Source organism: Prunus avium, unplaced genomic scaffold (assembly GCF_965620075.1).
Source record: "Prunus avium unplaced genomic scaffold, drPruAviu1.hap1.1 HAP1_SCAFFOLD_71, whole genome shotgun sequence".
Lineage (NCBI taxonomy): Eukaryota > Viridiplantae > Streptophyta > Magnoliopsida > Rosales > Rosaceae > Prunus > Prunus avium.
The window spans coordinates 22,501-30,000 of record NW_028276924.1 but is presented as its reverse complement, the minus strand read 5'-3'; positions in this window follow the sequence as shown (position 1 = coordinate 30,000).

Below are 7,500 nucleotides of genomic sequence, written 5' to 3'. Positions count from 1 at the left end.
GGCTAGACGACGAGTCACACTTCCTTGTGACAACACAATCACCCCGCATCCGGCAACGAACCCTCGACGCCCATACATCAAGCGTTGCATAAGACACGTCAACTGCATCGACCACGTCGCATGCCAAACTCGTGGCTCGCTCATGTCCAAGTCGAGACATGGCGATCCAACACACCATCGGTTTACCCACACTTCTGTCGGTCATCCGTTAGCAACCACGATAGCCCACATCCTCAAGCTATCCACGCAAACTGTCACGCTCGCATGTCGCCCAAGCTTTGGCGACATATGTATTCCGAATGTCCCACATAACCATCTATGCTTTGCATGGGGTCGCAACCCATGCGTACCGGCATCCGAATATCTTCCTTCCATCTTGGACAAGGCCGAACCCAAGCCAAGTCCATCGAGTCTCGTCAAATGCCTCGCTAGCCGACGGCATAGCGAATGCCATACGTTGACCTCACTCTTTCCAACGATGCGCAATACGAACGGCCCCGCGTGTTCGTACTGTCCTCGGGAAGTCCTTTCCCTCGGAGACATAGATTATCCTTCAACAATCTCATGCCCGCCCTTATGACAACCTCCAATGTCATAAGGATGCTCGCTTAGTGCCACAAGGGTGTAAGCACCAGGGGTGGTGGAGAGCATGACACCATGTCACCCCCTATATAGCATTTTATGCATTTAGCCTTCTGCCAGGAGGGAACATCACCTATGCACGAGGAGTCATAATTGGGCATAACTTCTTCGTACGAACTCCGAATGGCGAACCGTCAGTTGCATAGCGTGTATCTCGTCATTACGAACATCTTTCGTGTTCTGAGTTTCTTCAGGTTCCTCCCGTAACCTTCCGAAATACCCAAAATACCCCTCACACGCACAACCCGGCCAACACCAACCATTCTAGCTCTTAAGTCCTTGCCCCTTCCACACTTGGACTACCTCATAAGCGCATGGATGTCCCAACGGAGTCACGAAAGCACACGCTCAAGTGCGATCCGTGACATTCTCCCCCACTGATAGTGTCGACGCCCTCGTCGACGTGCCCACTGCACTGCCGCATAACAACACCATATAGGAATATCCTCTTCTCTTCGCTCCATGGACCACAATGCACCACTGTGTTCACCCTTTTGAACTTCTCTTTCAAAGTCCTACGTCTTTCCCTCTTTGGGCCGAGACCTCCGTCTCTTGTCGCACTCGACCACTGAACAACCACATAGCCCGCTGGTCAAGTACCTCCACATTTTCCACATTCAAAGAGATGCACCCCACCTGGGTGTGACTCGTAAGCCAACCGTGTGTCCTCCACGGCACCTCCATTCGTTTGTGCTCCTGCACTGCCACTTCCTGGCATTCGAGGTTCTCCCCCTACTTGTCTCGTTGGCACACCCCCACCTCGAGGTGCCACCACAGCAAAGCCCCGCAACACTTAGGCCCTCTGCCATCGAGTGCGGACATACCCCATGTCCTCGGAACCCATGCCTTTTAGTGAGACTTCCGGATCCACCTCTCTAGAACACTCTCTTCCAAATCTCAGTTAGCAACCATATGTCGAACCTTGTGCCCCACCCATCTGTTCTCAACAATTGTAGGAACAACCACTTAAGTGACTCCTTCATTAAAGCCTAGTCCGTCAGCGACTTACTCCCTCAATAGAGCCTAGTCCGTCAGCGACTTACTCCCTTCGAAGACTGCACCATTTCGGTCTTGAGCTCCTACCAGTTTTCCTCCGAACAAGGTCCCGCACCTCCTTGTCCAACAATCGTCACCAACTCCCTTGCGCATATGCGCTGCCATACCTCAATGGCGTTCGTGGGTCTCCCCCACTTATCTCGTCAACGCACCCTCACGTCAACGTGCCTCCGAAGCTTAGCTCCATAACACTTAGGCATTCACAATTCACCATGGTAAGACATCCTCCCTACTACGAGTAGAACCACCTAACCAACGCCCACACTTGGACTTGGCAGAACCTACTTCCGCAGCATCCACAAGGGAACAAGTAAGACATCCTCCCCAAAGCTACTCCAACTCTTTGCATGCCCTTAAGTGCGGACATCCTACGTCCTTAGCCACCATCCTCACAAGAAAAACTCTGGGATCAACCTTTGGAACACTTCCCTCGTTCCGAATGTTAGTCAGCAGCCTTGTGTCGAACACTATGCGTAACCCACACGTCCTCCACAATTGCAAGAGCAACCACTTAAGTGACTCCTTCATTAAAGCCTAGCCCGTCAGCGACTCACTCCCTCAATGGAGCCCAGTCCGTCAGCGACTTACTCCCTTCGAAGACTGCACCATTTCGGTCTTCAGCTCCCACAACTCTTCCCTGAACAAAGGTCTTGCACCTTCCATCCAACACACGTCACCAACTCGGTTTACCACAACCTTCAATGGTATGCTATGGTTCGAGTATAAGCCAATCTTTGACACTCTCACCAAACTCGCGCTCCCATCCTCCCCACATCCTGAACTGAACAAGCAACATCACTTCGTCACAAGCCAGAACCCCTGCCTACCCGACTTCCGGGTGCTTGGTGCACGGATTAGAAAACTAGGCAACCGAGCAGCAAAACCAACCATCATCCCCCATCTTAGAGTCATCCTGCTTGATGTCTTCTCACAACTTCGAGACAAACTTTTGGATACCTTCACCCTTCCATAGGATCCAGCACCAAGACGGGTTTCCAACAACCGTCACACAACCTGATTCCAACAATCATCCACAGTGACGTTGGGGTCTTCTTCCAACTTCGCAAGTCCACTACCCATCACAGGCAATGACATGCTACCTTGCTATCAAAGTTCCTCCATCACCAATCTCTTCTAGGTACGAGTCCCTCACACAGAAACCACCTTTAGAATCGATCGGCTCTGATACCACTTGTCACGGGATCAGAGCTTCACTGTTTGTACCCAAGGTGCGAATCGTTTGAGCAGAAGCCACCATCTAAATCGATCGGCTCTGATACCACTTGTCACGGGACGAGCGTGCGACGCGGCGCGGCGGAAGCAAATCACAGATTTCGCTCGCACAGACGCTCCCGTGCGGCCCAGGATCCCTTCGAATCCCAGTCAGCCTTCTCCCCACTTCATGACTCTCACAACTCCGCGAGAGGTTCACCATCATGTGTCGTCTCCCATAGGCGCCAAGCCCTATGGCTAGACGACGAGTCACACTTCCTTGTGACAACACAATCACCCCGCATCCGGCAACGAACCCTCGACGCCCATACATCAAGCGTTGCATAAGACACGTCAACTGCATCGACCACGTCGCATGCCAAACTCGTGGCTCGCTCATGTCCAAGTCGAGACATGGCGATCCAACACACCATCGGTTTACCCACACTTCTGTCGGTCATCCGTTAGCAACCACGATAGCCCACATCCTCAAGCTATCCACGCAAACTGTCACGCTCGCATGTCGCCCAAGCTTTGGCGACATATGTATTCCGAATGTCCCACATAACCATCTATGCTTTGCATGGGGTCGCAACCCATGCGTACCGGCATCCGAATATCTTCCTTCCATCTTGGACAAGGCCGAACCCAAGCCAAGTCCATCGAGTCTCGTCAAATGCCTCGCTAGCCGACGGCATAGCGAATGCCATACGTTGACCTCACTCTTTCCAACGATGCGCAATACGAACGGCCCCGCGTGTTCGTACTGTCCTCGGGAAGTCCTTTCCCTCGGAGACATAGATTATCCTTCAACAATCTCATGCCCGCCCTTATGACAACCTCCAATGTCATAAGGATGCTCGCTTAGTGCCACAAGGGTGTAAGCACCAGGGGTGGTGGAGAGCATGACACCATGTCACCCCCTATATAGCATTTTATGCATTTAGCCTTCTGCCAGGAGGGAACATCACCTATGCACGAGGAGTCATAATTGGGCATAACTTCTTCGTACGAACTCCGAATGGCGAACCGTCAGTTGCATAGCGTGTATCTCGTCATTACGAACATCTTTCGTGTTCTGAGTTTCTTCAGGTTCCTCCCGTAACCTTCCGAAATACCCAAAATACCCCTCACACGCACAACCCGGCCAACACCAACCATTCTAGCTCTTAAGTCCTTGCCCCTTCCACACTTGGACTACCTCATAAGCGCATGGATGTCCCAACGGAGTCACGAAAGCACACGCTCAAGTGCGATCCGTGACACTTGCCTTGCATTGGCATGCCATGCCCAAGTTGTGGCCTACACCAAGCCATTCAAGCCATGCCTTGCCTTGCCTTGCCTTGGCATTGCGCATCATCCAAGGCATTCCGAGTAAGTGAGGCTAGGCGAGGCTAAGGATGGCTTGCCTCGCCTTGCCTTGGCATGCCGTGCCCATGATGTGGCCTTGACCAAGCCATGCGTTGCCTTCGCCTTGGCATGCTGTGGCCTTGCCTTGCCTTGCCTCGCCATGCGATGCATTCCGACAAAGTGATGCAAAGCGGAAGCCTACCATGGCGTAAAAATGTCGACAGAATTTTTCGACATTTGAATAATGGGGTTTGACAAGGTTTGAAAAATTCAATAAAAATGGTAGGCTTGAATGTCGACAAAGTGACGCGAAGCGGAAGCCTACCATGGCGTAAAAATGTCGACAGAATTTTTCGGACCTTGTCCTGCCATGGGCTGCGCGCAGCATGCCGGCAGTCTGTGCGCAGCGTGCGCACAGAATGTCGGCAGCGTGCGCGCTGCTGAGCCTGTCGACAGAAATTTTCGAAACTTGTCCTGCCATGCGCGCGCGCAACTTGCGCGCGGCGTGCGCGCAGCATGCCGGCAGCCTGTGCGCAGCGTGCGCGCTGCTCAGCCTGTCGACAGAAATTTTCGAAACTTGTCCTGCCATGCGCGCGCGCAGCGTGCGCACAGCATGCCGGCAGCGTGCGCGCAGCATGCCGGCAGCGTGTGCGCAGCGTGCGCGCTTGGGAGCCTGGCCGCAGAATTTTTCGAAACTTGCAATGCCATGCGCGCGCACAGCTTGCGCGCAGCATGCCGGCAGCGTGCGCGCAGCATGCCGGCAGCGTGTGCGCAGCGTGCGCGCTTGGGAGCCTGTCGACAGAATTTTTCGAAACTTGCCATGCCATGCGCGCGCACAGCTTGCGCGCAGCGTGTGCACAGCATGCCGGCAGCGTGCGCACAGCATGCCGGCAGCGTGTGCGCAGCGTGCGCGCTTGGCAGCCTGTCGACAGAATTTTTCGAAACTTGCCATGCCATGCGCGCGCACAGCTTGCGCGCAGCGTGTGCACAGCATGCCGGCAGCGTGCGCACAACATGTCGGCAGCGTGCGCGCTCGGGAGCCTGTCGACAGAATTTTTCGAAACTTGCCATGCCATGCGCGCGCACAGCTTGCGCGCAGCGTGCTGATTCTGTCGACAGCGAGGCTAGCGAAACTTCTCCTGCCATGGCGTGCGCGCAGCGTGCTGACTCTGTCGACAGTGAGGCTAGCGAAATTTGTCTTGCCATGGCGTGCGCGCAGCTTGCGCATTCGGTCGACAGTGAGGCTAGCGAAACTTGTCCTGCCGTGGCTTGCGCGCAGCCTGCGCGCAGCATGCGCGCAGCATGTGCGCAGCATGCCGGCAGCCTAGTTCCAGATTTTTTCAAATGTCGACAGAATTTTTCAAACCTTGTCAAACCCCATTTTTATTGAAATTTCCTCGCACAATAAGCTCCCCATAAGTAGTCTATGATTTTTAGTACCTTCTCCAAGTTACAAAACTAAAAAATTCCTCCCGGATTTCTTTTAATGATTTTTTCAATTTTACGACTTCTAAAAATAATAAAAAATACTTCCCGACTTCAAATATTTATGAAACTTTTTCCCATCAGAGATTGCATGTTTCTTAGTATCCCTGCAAAAAATCACGTCCAAATACCTTGTATTGAATTATTTAGAGCCCATTATGACTCCTCGCGCATAGGTGATGTCTCTTCCTGTCAAAGGGCTAAATGCATAAAATGCTATATAGGGGGGTGTGTGTTGCCTGCATATGCATGGCAGCCCATGCCCTCCTAGCTGCAGCCCCCTTCCCCCACGCCACACCCATGTCATGTTGCCTCGATATGTTGCCTCGGTATTATGGGTTTGGTGTCGGGGTCGGGGGGCTGCCACCCATGGCGGTGGTGGCCGGAATCCGGCCGCCGCCACCACGCCGCCGCCATGGGTGAGGGGGAAAAAAAAAGGCGTGGAAAGTTGCGAAATGGGGTTGTCTAGGCTTTTTTTTGGCATGGAAGAGCATGGAGTGCTAGGAACTCCTTCTCAAATGCGCGGGCATGTCGACCACAACCTCATTTCGCAACAACAACCACCCGTGTGGGGTGGCGGTGGGTGGATAGTCGCGGATTGGGGCTTGCCAAGCCAATGTTTTCAAAAAAATTCATCAAAATTAAAAACAAATGTTTTGTTGCCTTCGGATTTGTGGGCGAGCGGTGAGTCGGAGCGGAGCCGGTAAAGTTTAACCTCGGTGTGCACGGTTGTTTTTAGAAACTCAATCCAATGCCGGGGACGTTGAAAGTGACGCTCTTATGAGTTGCAAACCCGCAAGATTTAAAGAACCTTTTCAAAAAAATTTCAAACCAACAAGATTTAAAAACAGAAATTTTCATCAAAATGAAAAACAAATGTTTTGTTGCCTTCGGACTAGTGGGCGAGCGGCGAGTCGGAGCGGAGCCGGTAAAGTTTAACCTCGGTGTGCACGGTTGTTTTTAGAAACTCAATCCAATACCGGGGACGTTGAAAGTGATGCTCTTATGAGTTGCAAACCCACTAGATTTAAAGAACCTTTTCAAAACAATTTCAAACCAACAAGATTTAAACCAACAAAATTAAAAACAAATGTTTCGTTGCAAACAAATTGTGGGCGAGCGGCGAGTCGGAGTGGAGCCGGTAAAGTTTAACCTCGGTGTGCACGGTTGTTTTTAGAAACTCAATCCAATACCGGGGACGTTGAAAGTGACGCTCTTATGAGTTGCAAACCCACAAGATTTTAAAAACTTTTTGAAAATGTTTCTTCTAAATGACACATTTTGATCCTTGGCAAGTGCTCAATCTGTAACTATCCAATCACCGCCACACCACACCGGTCGGGAGTGTGTGAATGGTGTGCTTCCCGGGTTTGGCATAGACAATCTTTCGCATCGACAATCTTTTGCATGCGAGGGAATGTCTATGCCAACCCCGGGAAGCACACCATTCACCCACTAGTTGTGGGCGACGATGGGTTGGCTTCAAGTGAACTTTTGCTTGGGGTTGTCTTCGGTATGCTTTTGTGTTGGGAGTACGGCCACCAAACCTTCTCAATGCACGGGTATGTCGAGGATGGCTTTTGGCGGGGTTGATGAAGAAGCTACCCAATTCTCGGCCACACGAACACATGGTGACGATGCGTTGGCTTCAAGTGAGCTTTAGCTTGGGGTTGTCTTCGGTATGCTTTTGTGTTGGGAGTACGGCCACCAAACCTTCTCAATGCACGGGTATGTCGAGGATGGCTTTCGGCGGAG